Raw genomic sequence first — 16,714 nt, 5'->3', positions numbered from 1 at the left:
CTCAAAAACAAGTAATGTGGGATAAGTGCATTCTACGCATGCCTCTGTTCATAGGAAACAGTAAAATGTATGGAGTGGAGGTACTGAGATTGAGCTCGCTTGCTGGGCGGGAACTCTACTGCATGAGCCACAGCCATAGCCCCTTCTCTATAGTTCTGCTTCTTAGATAGTTTCTGACATGTGACCCAGGCTTACCTGGACCTTGATTCTCCCACTGTAGCTGGGATGAAAAATGTGAACCACCATGCTCAACCTTTTCCCTTGAGATGTGGTCTCCTGAAAGTTAATTTAATTATTTAACTTGCCTTGACTGCCCTGAAATCAGATCTTCTTGATCTCTACCTTCTGAGTATCTTGGATTACAGGCATGAGCTTTCCATGCAGGGCTGAACAGTTTATCTTCTGCTTCCCAGAAGTCTTTGTTTTCTTGACTACCTCCTCAATCCCAGAGTGACATAGGCTTATTTGAACTCTTGGCATAGAAGACAGGCAGGCTTCTGAACTTTCTTGAGCCAGGGCAGTGGGGAGTAGACCTGCCCTTGCCAGGACCACTTTGTTAGAGCAGCAGCTTGGTGGAGAAGCCACAGAAGCCCCTTCTGCTTGGACCTGGGGTTCAGGCGAGTAGGTGGCTTTGGCAAAGGGGGAAGGACAGCTTCCAGGATGAACCCACAGAAGCTTCCGGCATGATTCGCCAGAAGCTGAGGATGTTGGGAGACGCGAGCAAGGTGCAGGCCAGTCCTGGAACCTACATCAGGCTGTGAGATGGTGTCTGTATATTTCTAGTACAGTGACTTCAGATTTCTCTAGGCAAAGAACTATGAAAAAGTCTCCTGACCATTTCCAAAAGAGCTGCAGGAGTTATGCCTCAGATTCAAAGCGCTCAGGCAATTCAGGGCTGGCGGGAAGTATGTCACAGACAGGCAGGGTGGTGCCAGGGTGGGAATTAAAAGAGCATCCGCTAAATCTGTCACAAGGCACTTCCCAGGTGTAGCACCAAAGAATTATATCAGAAAGGTCGCTGGGAGAACTACGGGTGTCACAAAGTTAAGCACATCTAGAGTAGATCAGATAATAGGAAATATCTTTTTTTTCTCTCCAAACCTGAAATGATAGATTGCAAAAACGGTAACGTGAAACACATAGCAGATATGAAGGGAAATCAAGACACAGGAAAGAAATGAAGTAGGAGACTAATACAATAGAGAGGAGGCTGTAGGAATCATAAGAGAACTGCTTGGAAACCACGGTGAAACTTATTGAATCAAGTAAAATTTATTCAGCGCATTCAGATGGCAAGATTCAGAAAAATAACCCATGGACTGGCGTGGTGGCTGATTGCAAGACGCTGCCTGTGAAGAATACATTTTAAAAATATTGTCACATGCTCCCATAGAAACACTGTATGAATAATTTAGCAGCAATGCCAAGATTTATGAAAAGAGTATTATCAGTGAAATGTTAATGCCATGGCAAGAATTTGGATTTTTTTCGGCAATGGTTTGGTGCTAGCCAATAATTATTTCTCTTTGTCACCCCAATGCCAAAAGTGGAGCCGAGAAATTGAAGAAAGTTGTAATGTGAGGAGGAATCCGTGGTTTATTAATCTCCGTTCATTAAACTTGTTTTTCAGACTCGGCGTCTGGTCAGCCTCCAGCTCTGCCCTCAGCTTTTCCGCATGGTGTCAGTCCTAGGGTTTTCCTGTGGTCTCTCTGGCTCTTCATTGTATCTGTGGTTTGCCTGTTTTTGTTTTGTTTTCTGAATATCATCCGGGTGAATAAACCTTCACAGCCAGGCAATGAACCACCCTGAGCTGGCCTTCCTTAGGGAGGAAAATGAAAACAAGTCAGAGTCTGCTGTAAACCGAGTACCCTTTAGGTTCCCAGAAGGAGGGCAGCCTGGAAAGGAGACCTTGGGTAGATCCAGTCCTGAAAACGCTAGTCCTCAGCCCGTGAGGGGCATACTGGGTGCTTTCGCCTTTTCTGTTTTGACTACATCAGCATATGCGTAGCTGGCCATTTGTCACCCAGCTTGGAAAACTGCTCAAAATCATCCGAGCAGAAATGTGAGTTCTTTATTACATATCATGAGGAGAGGTGGCAATTAGATGCTAGAGTCCTGCGTCAATGATTTTATCTTTCCAGTCCTTTGGAAATTGTGGTTAGTCCTTTAATTCTGTTACATAATGCACACGTTCTTTGGAGGTAGAGCATTAGCCCCGGGCTGGAGCGGGTGGCTTGTGACATTGAGACACTTGGTTCATTCTTTCCCAACCTTTTGCCCCAAGCTAATCTGTGCTTTATCCACTGATGCAAAGATAATTCAATTTATGGAATGTTATGCAAGCACTCATTGAACTTTATGGGACTCTTAAAAACCAGCCACTGTTCTTCTAAAGGGAAACTAAGCAATGGAAGAAATTGCTTATAATATTAAGTTGCTGATACTGTACTTTCAAAAACTGATATGTAGATAAGTTTTGTATTTATAACACCTCACCCTGGCTGGATACTTTCCTGAGATGAAACCAGTTCTTTTTTTCCTCTTAATAAAAATAAATGAATAAACAATAAAAAAGTAAATTTCTAAAGGTTCATCTTAATCAGGTTCTACAAAGATATGGTCTTTAAAATTCATGCATGGCCCCACAGTTCCTCCAGTTTTACTTCTGTTGTAGTTTGAAGACAGTCATTACTGATGGAGATTGGAGTGTCTTTGAAACACGTCTTGTGAACGTTATTTGATTTTAATTGAGTAATGTTTTAATGTTTGACCCTTGTGCTCCTTCACCTACCACAAAAATGAAACGGAATAGATAGAATGCAAGTACAGAAACAGGTGTTAGTGCATAAACTGCATATGTAAGTTCCAAGGAAATCCATGCTTTATTCTGGTTTAAGAATGGTGCACTGAAAACAACTGTGACTATTATGATCTTGGCGCTTCCCTGGCAAGAGAGGCAGTGACTGACAGTGTATGCAGCACCGCAATCCTTTAAATAGAAAACACAGATAAACATTGAGGGATAATTTATGGGACTTTAACTATCTACGGTAGTGCAAAATGATTATATACAGCCTTTAACACAGACGTAGCCTGTGCAAGGCTTCGAAATTCTTTCCTAATACATACATCTTTTATTTGTAAATTTTAGGCGTCTTGTCTTTCCTTTATTCTTCTTCATTATAATAAGCTCCTGTGGAAGACAGGAGAGCCCTGGCTTCCTCCCTGCAGTGGCCTGACATTTCACCTGCAAGATCAAACTTCCCATTGCCACAGGGGAAACAAGAAAGAACTAGGCACATTATATCACTCTGGAGATGAGCAGTGAAAAATCCTCTTTTACAGCCTCATTCTTCCATTATGTGCATGGAGGTCATGTCTGTTAGCTTGGAGAGGGCACATTCAATGTTCATGATATACCCATGTGACCAGACTTACCAAAACCATCACACACCTCTCTGCCCTCTTTTCCCCTGGGCCTTTCAATCTCCTCCTCCGTCCCCATAAAAAACAAGCACACCCGTCAACTTCTGGGCATTTTCCTAGTACCTGGGATTCTGCGCAACACTTGCTGATTCCAAAAGACAGTCTCCTTTGTTGCTGTCCCATGGGGTTGTATGGTTCTTTTTTGGGCAGTGCCGATTGATTTAGAGTCTTTCAATATGTATGCAAGTATTCTACTTCTTGAGCTCTGCCCCCCAACCCTTTGGGGTTTTTTTTTGTTTGTTTCTGAGACAAAGTCTTATCTAACTTGGCCCAGGCTTGCCTCAAATTTGTGGATCATTGCCTTCAACTTCACTGGTTCTTAGGCTCTTAGAGTCTAAGTGAAGTGTACCCCAGCTTTCCTGGGTCTCTAAGGAGGAGAAGGGAGGCTTGGACATGTATCAGTCTCTATAATCATATGAGCCAATAAATCTCTCTTGTCTCACTCGCTCCCTGTCTCTCTTTCTCTCTCCAGCCAGCACCTGATGTATACTCCCTTTCTTTTTCTCAATATAGGAATCAATAAATGTAGATAGACTGATGAAGGTAGATGGATGGATAGATAGATAAACAGACTGATGAATGTAGCTAGATAGATAAATGGACACATGCATACATACATACATAGACAGATGGACAGATGGACATTCTTGAGGTCTTCTTTCTCTGAAGACCCCTGACCGATGCAGTACCACACACCTGGCTCTTCCTGCAGTTTGTGTGTGGTGTTGTCACTCTGTGCTATCACAGCTGATGAAGGGACCAGAGGTAAGATGACCTCTTTGTTTGCACTGCAGTGTAGGAATCATCTGGAACCCCCCAGCTCCACACGAGCCAATGCTCCTGGCACCAGCGTGCAGGGTTCTTCTGTGAGCTGGCCGCCCGGGGACGCTGCCCTTACTCGGGCTGGGGTCAGCCTCTCTCCAGTCTCTCACTCACCTGAGGACCAGCAGCCAGGCTGAAGAAGGGTCCAGAGCCAGTGGCTTTGTGCTCGTGCCTCGTCCCACGCAGACACGCTTCCCCTTCATCCAGGGACCCGCTGTGGCATCACTTCTGGACCCTGTCACCAAAACTTTATCACAAACTTTGGACACAAATACGCTGCCTTTGCTACTACACAGTGCAAACACGTAACGAGGACGTCCAAAGGGTCATCCTCCGACTTAAAATGAAAAAAAAAGTAGCTTCAAGCTTTCGATTTAATCTTCATATGGATGTCACTCTTAGGATGTTCAAATGAGTCGAGCTTAGCAGCTAGGTGCTGAGCATGCGTCTCCCTTCCCGCTTCGCTGTGTTCAGGTCTCGCTCGCCTTCCTGCTGACCCACGGAGGTCACAACTGACGTGAGACTTTTTCAGTTAGTTTTTGAGATTTCTTCCTTTATATCCTAGCAACCGAAAATCAATGTTCTTAGACTCTGCGTGTTTATCTCAAAAGCCAAATACTACTCACACTGTTCTTCATCCCTATTTATTTATTCCAAAGGGGCGGTGTTGACCTCAGTGTAATTTTGTTTTTAATATTATTTTAATCATTTTAGGTGTGCAGTTCAGTAGTGCTGTGTCCCATTGCTATGTAACAGATCTTTACAGCATTTTATCTTGCAAGCTGGATCTCCTTAGACATTATTAAACAACTTGCTGCTGGCATCTTCTGTCACATCTTCTGTTCTAGGAGTTAGGCCGTTAAATACCTCGTATAAGTATGGTTACAGCTGGGCACCAGTGGAGCTCACTGTATTCCTATGTATCCAGGATTGCTGTGGTTAGCCAGCCCAGCAGAAAAATCTTCAACTCCATATCCCAAACAATCATCAAAAAGCGGGGCTGAAGGCATGGCTCAGGTGGTAGAGCAGCAGTCCAGTAACAAAGGGAGTGAGCACAGGCCCTAAGTTCACAAGTTCAAACCTTGGTATAGGAAAGAAAGAGAGGAAAGGAAGGCAGGAAGACAGGAAGGAAGGAAGGAAGGAAGGAAGGAAGGAAGGAAGGAAGGAAGAAAGGAGAAGAGGAAGGGAAGGAGGGAAGAAAGAGAGAAAGAAAGAAAGAAGAAAGGAAGGAAGGAAAAAAGAAAGAAAGGAAGAAGGAATGAAGGTGGGAGGGAGAGACAGGGAGAAAGAGAGAGAAAGAAAGAAAGAAAGAAAGAAAGAAAGAAAGAAAGAAGAAAGAAAGAAAGAAAGAAAGAAAGAAAGAAAGAAAGAAAGAAAGGAAGGAAGGAAGGAAGGAAGGAAGGAAGGAAGGAAGGAAGGAGGGAGGGAGAAGAGGAAGGGAAGGAGGGAAGAAAGAGAGAAAGAAAGAAAGAAGAAAGGAAGGAAGGAAAAAAAGAAAGGAGGAAGGAATGAAGGTGGGAGGGAGAGACAGAGAGAAAGAGAGAGAAAGAAAGAAAGTAAGAAAGAAAGAAAGGAAGGAAGGAAGGAAGGAAGAAAGAAAGAAAGAAAGAGAGGAAAGAAGGAAGGAAGGGAGAAGAGGAAGGGAAGGAGGGAAGAAAGAGAGAAAGAAGAAAGGAAGGAAGGAAGGAAGGAAGGAAAAAAGAAAGAAAGGAAGAAGGAATGAAGGTAGGAGGGAGAGACAGGGAGAAAGAGAAAGAAAGAAAGAAAGAAAGAAAGAAAGAAAGAAAGAAAGAAAGAAAGAAAGAAAGAAAGAAAGAAAGAAAGAAAGGAAGGAAGGAAGGAAGGAAGGAAGGAAGAAAGAAAGAAAGAAAGAAAGAAAGAAAGAAAGAAAGAAAGAAAGAAAGAAAGGAAAAGAAAGGAAAGGAAGGAAGGAAGGAAGGGAGAAGAGGAAGGGAAGGAGGGAAGAAAGAGAGAAAGAAAGAAGAAAGGAAGGAAGGAAAAAAGAAAGAAAGGAAGAAGGAATGAAGGTGGGAGGGAGAGACAGGGAGAAAGAGAGAGAAAGAAAGAAGGAAAGAAAGAAAGAAAGAAAGAAAGAAAGAAAGGAAGGAAGGAAGGAAGGAAGGAAGGAAGGAAGAAAGAAAGAAAGAAAGAAAGAAAGAAAGAAAGAAAGAAAGAAAGGAAAGGAAAGGAAGGAAGGAAGGAAGGGAGAAGAGGAAGGGAAGGAGGAAAGAAAGAGAGAAAGAAAGAAGAAAGGAAGGAAGGAAGGAAGGAAAAAAGAAAAAAAGGAAGAAGGAATGAAGGTGGGAGGGAGAGACAGGGAGAAAGAGAGAGAAAGAAAGAAAGAAAGAAAGAAAGAAAGAAAGAAAGAAAGAAAGAAAGAAAGAAAGAAAGAAAGAAAGAAAGAAAGAAAGAAAAAGAAAGAAAAAAGAAAGAAAGGAAGGAAGGAAGGAAGGAGAAGAGGAAGGGAAGGAGGGAAGAAAGAGAGAAAGAAAGAAAGAAGAAAGGAAGGAAGGAAAAAAAGAAAGGAAGAAGGAATGAAGGTGGGAGAGACAGAGAAACAGAGAAAGAAAGAAAGAAAAAGAAAGAAAGAAAGGAAGCAAGCAAGGAAGGAAGGAAGGAAGGAAAAGAAAAGGATAGAATCATGCAGAATTTGTCATTTATTTGTCATTTTCTGACTGGACCATTTCACTTGGAGCAATATTCTCAAATTTCATCTAGGATGGGACTGGTGACAAGAAGGCTTTAAGGATGAACGGAACTCCATTGCCTACTCCTACCATATTTCCTTCAGCCATTCACTAGCCTGTGCTCCCCTGCATGGCTTTTACCTCTAGCTGGTGTGAATAAGCCACAATGCACATAGGTATGAAAATATCTCTTGCTTTCTTGGTTTCAGTTCTTCACAGCTCTCATTCACCGTCCACACGGTGGATTTGTTAGAGAACAGTAGTTCTGTACCCCACGTGGTGCCACGCTTTGAACTAGCACAGGGGAGCACAGAGCTTTGCATGTGTCCTATGTCCTGGTCAAGACTAGTTACCTTCTTCCTTCCATCCTTGTTTTCTGTTAGTAGCCACCCAAGTTTGCCAATACTGAGGTATTATCACCCTGTGGTTCTAACCTGCATTTCATTAGTGAGAAGTGATACTCGTAATCATCCCATGGACTCTACATTCCTGCTGGCATATTTCATATCTTTGAAGAAGTGTCTATTCAAGTCCTTTCCCCATTTTCAAATCAGGTGATGTGGTATTTATCAGTGGTTGTTGAGGTCTTTGGTGGTCTGACTCTCTTGTCTTGTCAGAGGCATGATCTGGAAAGACTTTTTCCTCTGCTGCATTGTCTTGCACTCTTGTTTCCTTCGATACACAGAAGATGTTAGGCTTGGTGTACCTTTCTTACATTTTGAATTTTTATTTCCTGTGCTTTTATCGTCTAAACAAAATTAAGCCCTCTACCAGTTTTCTTTTCTTTTTTTTTTTTTTTTTTTTTACCAGTTTTGTCATTTAAGGTCATGCATTTTGAAATCTAGATGTGTTCATTCCTTCTAAGATTATTTGTCTATGTAGGGTCCCTTGAGACTTCAGATGAATTTTCAGATTTTTTTTCTGTTTATGAAAACCTATCCTTGGGATCTTGACAAGGCTTTCCCAGAGGCTGTGGGATTCTATGTGAGTTATGAGCAACATTGCCTACCAATCCATGAACATAGGACATCTGCCACCTCTTTGTGTTCTTCGTCTTTCTGGCCTTGACCCTACAGTGTTCTATTAGACATAGTCCGTGATTTAATTCGTCCCTGCCCTGGTGAACACTATTTGAATGGATTCACAGACCCCATTCTTACATGGCTTTCGAGTTGTGTAAGGAAGTGACTAGGATAAATTCCAAGAACTGAAATTTCTGGAGCAAAAATCTATAGGCTGTCATAATTTGATGGATAATGACAGACTCTTCCTCCAGAGGTAAGCATAACCCTGTGAAGAGGAACACTTTCTTTCAAGATATTTCAACAAGAGAATAAGACAATAAGCTTACAGAATTTCACAATATGATGGGCAGCATGGCACGCCTCTTGTGGTTTCAACGTGCATTACCTTAGAAAAGGAGAGTATCTTGTGTTAAGCTTGTATTTTATCTTTCCTTCTTTTTTTTTTTAATTTAATTTAATTTTATTTGAGAACATACTGTACAGAGGGGTTACAATTACATGGACAGGATAATGCATACATTTCTTACCAAGCTCTTTCCTTCTTTTGACATCTCTGTTTACGTATTTTCTCTATTTTGCTATTGGTTTGTTGGGGACTTTGACTCACCAGCTTGAGGTACTCTCTGCTAAAGGGAAGAGTACTTGGCTCGCGATATAGATTGCAAATGGCTGTTCACCATTGACAATTACCAGTTGGTCCTACTTGGTGTCCTGTTTATTGTTTGTTCTTTACTGCTTCGTAGAAGGTTTCATTTTTTTGTACTCAATTTTTTTTATTGTGGTTTCCTAAGTTGAGTCAGGCTTTCCTTTCTCCAAGCAAATAAAGCAACTTATCCATATAGTTAGGTTCTTTGATGGGTTAGCTTTTATAGTTAAATCTCTTAAAACCACTGGGATTTCCCAAGGTCATGGTGTAAAGACTGATAATGATATTAATATTTTCATGAATTCACCCAATACCTCTTATCAAGAAGTTCAGCTTTCAGTTCTGATTGAATTGCTGCAGTAATGGCACTGTGCCTTTCTATGTAGGTCCTTTGGTCTATCTCTTCATATCTCAACACCACACTATTTTAACACTGGAGACTTTACCATGGGTTTTAAGGTGGTAAGACCATTGCACCCTCCTTTGCTATTTCTCTGGTGTGATTCCTGAGTCTCATCTTCTGTGTGAGCCAATCATGAAGCAGCCTTATTCCTCTTGCCATATCTCTTGTCATAGTTATTCGAATTGTATAGAATTTATACATTAAATTGTGACCATTTTCTCCCCATGGTATTGGGGATTGAGTCTGGTGCTACATGCTTCTAGGCATACCCTCTACTGCTGAAGGCTTTTGGTATATCTTCAGAGTATCTTAATTCAAGTACTTGTTACATGTTTTCATGTGTTCAGTAATTTTTGTGTTCTCTGATTGTGTTTAAAATTTTACTTCCAAAGATGTTGTGTCTTTGTTCTTAGGCTGATCAATAGTTCTTTTGTATTGGGGATTTGCTTTTGAAATGGGGATTCCCCTCTGTGGGAATTATTTGTGCATGCTGATTAATTCCATTCATTTCATGACTTCTGAATTGTGAAACTGTTTGCTGCAGTGTATTTGTTCTATGTAGGACACTATGATCACAGTGATAAAGTTATTTCAACTTTCCCAGAGTTCACATCTGTACTTTTGTTATCTAACTGCATTTGGTTGTTGTTGAAGATAGTAAAACAAAGGAAGGATTTCTCCAACAAATGTATCAGTAATCTCACTTATAAACAGAACAGAGTCCTAAGTGAAGCCTGAGCAAATGTAATCCAAGGCCACTTTAAAAAACACAGTCACTTAATAACCAACCGGAGCTTATTCTAGATGCAAGTATAGTTGACATTGAGGAAGTATATTGATCTAACCCACAACATTAAAAAAGATCTAAAGAAAATACTTTATGTTTTTCTCCAGAGATGTTGACAGGCATTTGGAAACACTCAACAACCATTCATGATTTTTAGAAAAATTAATATATGAAGAACAGATGGCCACTTCCTAATTGATAAAACATGCCATCTCTGTCTAAAAACAGCACTACTCAGCAGTGTAATGCAAAAAGCTTTGTAGATTCTCATGTTTATTTACTTCCTGGTACGAGGGTATAAATGAACATTCCCTGATCACAGGTAAAGGTGCCTTCTTTATGTTCAGGATAGGACCTCATTCTGTACAAATCAGACTTCCTTATAAGTAATGCTAGTCGAACTCTTACATAGCTATACTTAGAACCTCATCTTGCCTTAAAAGCAGAAGAATGGATTGTGAGGGACGCCACTCCTGGGTTTTCCTTCTTCTTGCAGCTGGCATGGTAGTGGCCTACTGGCCTCACCCGCACCTCAGGCACAGGTATGCATACCTGCTCCACCAGGCCGTTCTATAATTTTGTCATGTCTCGCAGTTTTCCTTAAATTACCACTTATTCTGTCCTATATGAATGGTGTGTCCTTATTATGCAGCGCCAATATAGAAAAATCAAAATTTACTTGAATTTGTTGATCTTCTGTATAACACAGCTGAAATCACATATTGTATCTAGTAGTCCTGTGGTCTACCAATAAAGGTGGCTGCCTTTCTGCTTTAGCCTTCTGTCTGTGTCATTGTTTTTTTCTTGTCTTATTTTACTGGGGAGTTTCTCTATTGGGATATTGTGGTAAGCAAAAATAATGCTGAACTTCTCAAAATACGTTTTGAGATATACATGCATCTAATCCTAGAATCTGCCCACATGTGAGTAGCAAAAGTAACCTTGCTGATATAATTAACTGTAAAGGACTTCCTTGGGTGTTGGTGGCTCACCTTCATAATCCTTGATATTTAAGAAGCTGGGATAAGAGGACCATGCTTTGAAGCCAGCCCAGGTAAACATGTCCAACAGAAAAAACTGGGCACCATGGTACGTGACAGAAAGCCTAAATAAAAGGATCCAAGTCCAAGACTGCTTAGACAAAAAGCAAGACCCCATCTCAAATGTAACCACAGAACAAATGACTAGGGTATGGTTCAGTCATAAAGTGCTTGCAAGCTACCCCAGAGCCCTGAGTCCTGAATTCAAACTCCAGTACTACCAAAAATAAATAAATAGAATAGAATAGGGAACTTGAATAAAAGGATTACCCTAGGTCTTCCGAGTAGTCTTAATCTAATTACACAAATCACTAAAAATCATAGTTGTTCTTCCAGTGCAAGGAAGACTAGAAGAAACGGAGAAGGATCTCAGGGATCTCGGTGTAAGAGGGACCTGGCTCCTTATTCTTGGCTGTGAACTTGGTGGAGGAAGATGTGGGCTGGATAAAAGGAGTCGTCTGTCTGCCAAAAAGAGATGCTTTCAGTATGAAGCCAGTGAGAAAATGGAGATTGCATCTTCCAACCATCTTCTGCTGACCAGGTGTGGCAGCAGCAAGGCCTTCAGCACTGTGGTTCCAGGAAGGAGTAAGCCCTGGGGGCCCTTTTCTCTCTGCTCAGACTTCTGCCCAGAGCTGCAGAGAAATAACCTCATTTGTAGCAACTCAGTAGAAGGTTAAAACAGACAATGACCAGGAATGGAGAAGGTGAACATTCTCTGTTCCTGGTCCTAGGGAAATGAGCTCCGTATGTTTGGTCTTTCACTGCTAAATAGTGGGGATCTTTATAGGCAGGCTTTACAGATAAATTTAGTTTTTTGTTGGTTTGTTTTTGTTTTTGTTTTTCCAGATTGCTGAGCTGTTGTCAGAAGTGGCTCTTGAATTTTGTCAATTTTTTTTCTTCTGCATCTATTTTTTTTCTTCCCTAGGATATTGATAAACTATGTTGACTAATTTACAGATGTTGAATAAATTTGTGAGCTCTGATTTGTGATACTATATATCATTTGCTTGGTTTTGTTATTCTACTCATGTTTTTGCTACATATTTTATGATTATGCTCATGAAACTTATTAATCTATCTTGTAAGATCTTTATCTGCTTTTGATATTAGTATAATATTGCACTTATAAATAAGTTGGAAGCTTTTCCCATCTAATATTTTCTGAAGAAATTGAGCATAATTGATATTGCTTCTTTATCAAATGTTTGATAGAATTTTCCAAGGGAATAAAAACTTGCTCAAGAACTTCCTTTGTATAACTATTTGAAACATAGACTTTATTTAATAGCATGATACTATTCAAGTCCGTTAGTTATTTTAGAATGAAATTTGATAGTTTGTACTAGGCAACAAATCTCTGTAACTTATATCATCATCATTTTGCACATCTTAAGTAATATTCCTGCATTGTCCCCAGGTATTATTTTCTTATTAGGAATACATTTTCTCTTATCATTTCCTAATTTCATTGATCTTTTAAAAATGATTAGCTTTAATTCCATTGACTTTTCTGACTTAATTCTATTGCTTTGTGCGATTAAAATATTATTGCCTTCCTAATGTTTTATTTTAGATTTGATTTTCTTTTATATTATAGTTTTAATGCAAAAGTAGGAGCAATTTACTTGAAACCATTTTTGTTTTAAATTTAATTACTTTTTTTGTGTTAGCGCTAGGCCTCTTGTTCATTTTTCTTGCTCATGGCTGGTGCTTTATCACTTGGGCCAAACCTGCAGGGCTGCATTTTGCTAGTCAACTGAAAATGAAGTCTTCCAGACTTTTGCCCAGGCTTTCTTTTGATCCATGCTCCTCCAGGCATCAGCTTCCCGTGTAGGTAAGCTTACAGATATGAACCACTAGTGCCTGGCTTCAATTTAATTTTTTGTTACTACAAATTTCCCTCAAAGCATTGCTTTGTCTATATCCCATATATTTTTATATAATACTTTTAAGATATAATGCAATTAATTCAATGGGCCAGAATCTTGATTTTTTTACATGTCTACACATGTACTATTTATTTTCCAAATTTCAAGGCATGGTATAGGTACCAGATACTGCTTCCGGGTTTCATTCATAGTGTTCAGGGGATACACTGTGTGCAATTCAATCCATTTAAAGCTTTTGAGATCCAAACATTAATTGTATTTAGATAACTACCTAGATTTCTCATTGTGATTAGTGACCAGTCTGTTTTTCTCACTACATAACTAAAAGTCAGTATTCTCATATGCATAATCCTCATATTATTGAATGCATGAATAAAAATTATACTATATAATGAAGCTTTCAAATATTCAATTTTCTTCTTAGTTTTTCCTTGCAGACATATATTTCAAAGTGAATCTATTATAAGCACAAAACTGAAAAACTGCAGACAAATTTATATTTCCATATCCTTTGACTCAAACTAAAGTAGTTTCTTTTTAAATGTAAAAAACTATCCTTCTAAGCAATTGTTGTGTGCCAAGTTCACTTGTCTACCATCCATTTAGATGTTCTGGGTTTGACATACAATACAAATTCAAAACTTTTTTCCTAATTAATGGAGAGCATTTTTGTTTGTTTTATCTTGGCGTGCCTTGCAGAATTATGAGTGCCAAGATCAGGAAGATACTATTGATTTATGACTGCACAGCTTACACTACCTGGTGCCATAGTCAGAAATAAGGTGAAAGTAAAAGTTCAAGACCCAAGGACAAAGGTGATTTTTTTTCCCTCAGAATGTCTAATGCTTTATTTTTGAAAGCACTTGACAAGGGCAGTCAGGGACACATGGAAAGCATGGAAGCACTTCTTCCTGCCTTGGGGAACAGAGTGGGGGGAGGAGACGGGGGGGGGGGCGAGAGAGATGGGGGGTTGGGGGCAGGCGGGCAGATGCCGGGAGAGAGGTGGCACTGAGGCACTTCACACCTTTGCATGTCTCTATCTGTCTCCACCTCTCCTCTCTCTATACCTATGTCTCTATATTTATACACAAAGGGTACAAAGCAACCTTCTGAAATAAATTCTCCCTGTGAAAGAATGAGGGGGAAAAAAAGAAGAAGAAGAAGAATGAGAAAGAGCTTTCTAGACAAAGTGCTTTCAAATTCATCGGCGCTCCGGGGGCCTGAGACATCTACCTTAAGAGAGAAATCCAAGCTCCTGACAGTGCAGAGGAGGGCTGAGAGCTGAAGCCAGTGTATTGTCAATTGAAATGCTCCTTTTAGAACGCAGATGCATAAAAGGAAGAAAGCTTTGCACTCAGAGAGTGCGGAGAGAGAAAGCTCCTCTCTCACAGGTTCTTCTAATAAAGAATACATTCAAGGAAGAGCATAAATAAGTGTGAACCCCAACAGGGCACAGATTCAGACTTGTAGAAGTCTTTTCTTAGTCAAAGATCCCCAAGTAATGAAAAGGTCCTTCAGGTTGTTCTGCAGAAGACTGCAGTTATTTTTTAAAGAGTATTTCCTGCAGGTTTCCCCGGTGTTCACATACATTTTTGAATATGTAAATGCAGGTGAGATACTGCATAGATGTGTCATTTTTTTTTTAAACCCAGGAAAGCATTGATGTCCCTGGCTGATTTTTCATACTGACAGTGCATTCCAGAATATCTACTCAGGGATGATCAGGATCCTGTGTTTATGGGAGGAATATTTGCTTCCCATTTCTTATGGCATGATTACCTTGCATCTTTGCAGACTGCCCATGGCAGAGTTCTTCGGTGCTATCTGTTAACACCAGAAGTTTTTTACACTCCGTATTTTATGTTAAGATGCAAAGTGTGTCACCTCAGGGTTTCAGAGCTTTGGGAGAAGTGGTATTTTGGTAATGAGCGTGTAGTTTCCCTTCATGGAGTCTTTTTTTTCCCCAAGCCCGAAGTGTTGTTAATTTTTGACCCTACCTCCACAGACATATCAAGAAGGATTCTCCCCAACGGACTTCCTGGACACAGTTAAAGTGAAATACACACAAGAATTAAGGAAAGGGAAAGCCCCTGCTGAGAACTACTGTATCACGAGTATCTAACTACATCTCAGATAGGGCCACTTAACTATCATTTTGACGCATGCTGGATCCATTGGTGCGTCTGTGTGTTTTTCTAGCTCTCCTTCCAGTGAGACAGCACCCTACTGACTTTAGACAAAGCAAATGTCGAAACTACCGAATAGTCACAATTTCACAATTGTATTCTAAATACAATAGCACCTGTGCAAAAAAAAAAAAAATTATTCGGTGGGTGGGGGCGGGGGGGGGGGTGCTGGAAGGAAGACACAAATGACAGTTAGCTCCGACTGTCAATCTACACATTTAATGAGAAACTCTGCCCAATTTAATGAATCCTGGAGGCTCAGCCAGCCTGGCATCATTTTAAACAGAACTTGCATGTCAGTTTCCAGCCTCCATGATGGCAGCTGGATGTGCCCCTAATAAAAGGAGTTTCCATGTAACTACTAAGCATATATAAGCAATCACGACTCATTTACTCAGCGTGTGTTTGTGCGCGCACGTGCGCGCGAGCATGCGAGTGTGGGCGCGTGTGTATTGGCATGTGGAGAGCAAGCACACATCTTGGTTGTCAGAACAGGAAGAGGTTTAATCAGGACTGCACTAGCACAGAAGCAAAAACAATGGCTGTGAGCATTTTGTGTCACAAGTGCAGGGAGACACAGGAGCCTAATTGGGTCGCAGCTGCAGGTAAGTCAGCCTGCTGCCCGCATCCTTCCATGGTCACTCGCTCACCCTGTGGGCGGGCGCATGAGAGGCCAGCCTGGGCATGGGCAACTCGGATTTTATCTACGGTGTTTTCCCAGGGCCCCCAAGATGGGGGTGAGGAAAATGACCCTGTCCCAGGTGCCCTGAAGTGCCTGGAACCTGTTCTGCTTCACTGAAGTCCTAGATCCTGCTTGTTCCTTCTCTTAATTATGTGAAGTGAAACTCAACTACTCATTCCCTGGGCAGTTGTGTGGGTTGATCATTACCCAGCATCCCATGAAAACCAGGAGGCAAATACTTTCCATCTCAATCACTACTAAAACAGAAAAGAAAACAAAGTTCTACTATCTAGTACGCAGTTTATCTTGTTCCCAGTACTAATGTCACCCAATGAAGGACATTGCTGTTCACGACCCACCACTGACATTTCCTGTCTCCTGACCCTTCTGTGTCACTTTGCCACGTGACTTTTGTGATTGTTGCTCATCTGTTTGTGTTGTGTTGCTTTTGTTAGCTGTGATAGACATGAAGGTGTTCCCCTTGGTCTCAAGACCACAGTAGGGAAAATTCAAGGTGAAAGAACTCAAATCCATCCTGCACCGGTCAAAAGAGCAGGTGGGTGCAGTTCAGAGGAGTCAGCTCCCAACGCGGCTGACACTAATTACTAGATTCACTCTCCAGCAAACAATAGCTCCCTCTGGCATGTGGCAATAAATTCACAAAGGTCGAAGTACCCTCCACATGCAAAACTTCACGCAGGACGGACATGGCCTGGGAGCTGAGGCTGGCTGCAGGCCTAGACAATGCTGCCACCTGCTGCTGCGGGCCTGGGCAGCAGGAGGCTCGGGCCGCACCTTCCAGCAAGGGAATGCTGAGCCTGCCTTTGTTTGGGGCCAATCACAGGCCCAGGGGAGAAAGCAGCTTAGGAAACTGCTGCTTGCCTCCCTTGTACCAGTTCAGGAAAGCACCCCCCCCCTTAGGGGCCCATGGTGTGGACTTGTGCCTGCCTGACAGGCTTTCTGAAGGTGCCTCTGGTCTCTCAGGCAAGTCCTTGCAGGAAGCAACTTGGTCCAGGGCTCACCTTGGCTGGGCAGATAAACAACATATTAGAAATAAGATG

Source organism: Dipodomys spectabilis, unplaced genomic scaffold (genome assembly GCF_019054845.1).
Source record: "Dipodomys spectabilis isolate Male_0828 unplaced genomic scaffold, ASM1905484v1 ptg000179l, whole genome shotgun sequence".
Lineage (NCBI taxonomy): Eukaryota > Metazoa > Chordata > Mammalia > Rodentia > Heteromyidae > Dipodomys > Dipodomys spectabilis.
Note: the sequence above shows the minus strand (reverse complement) of the source record.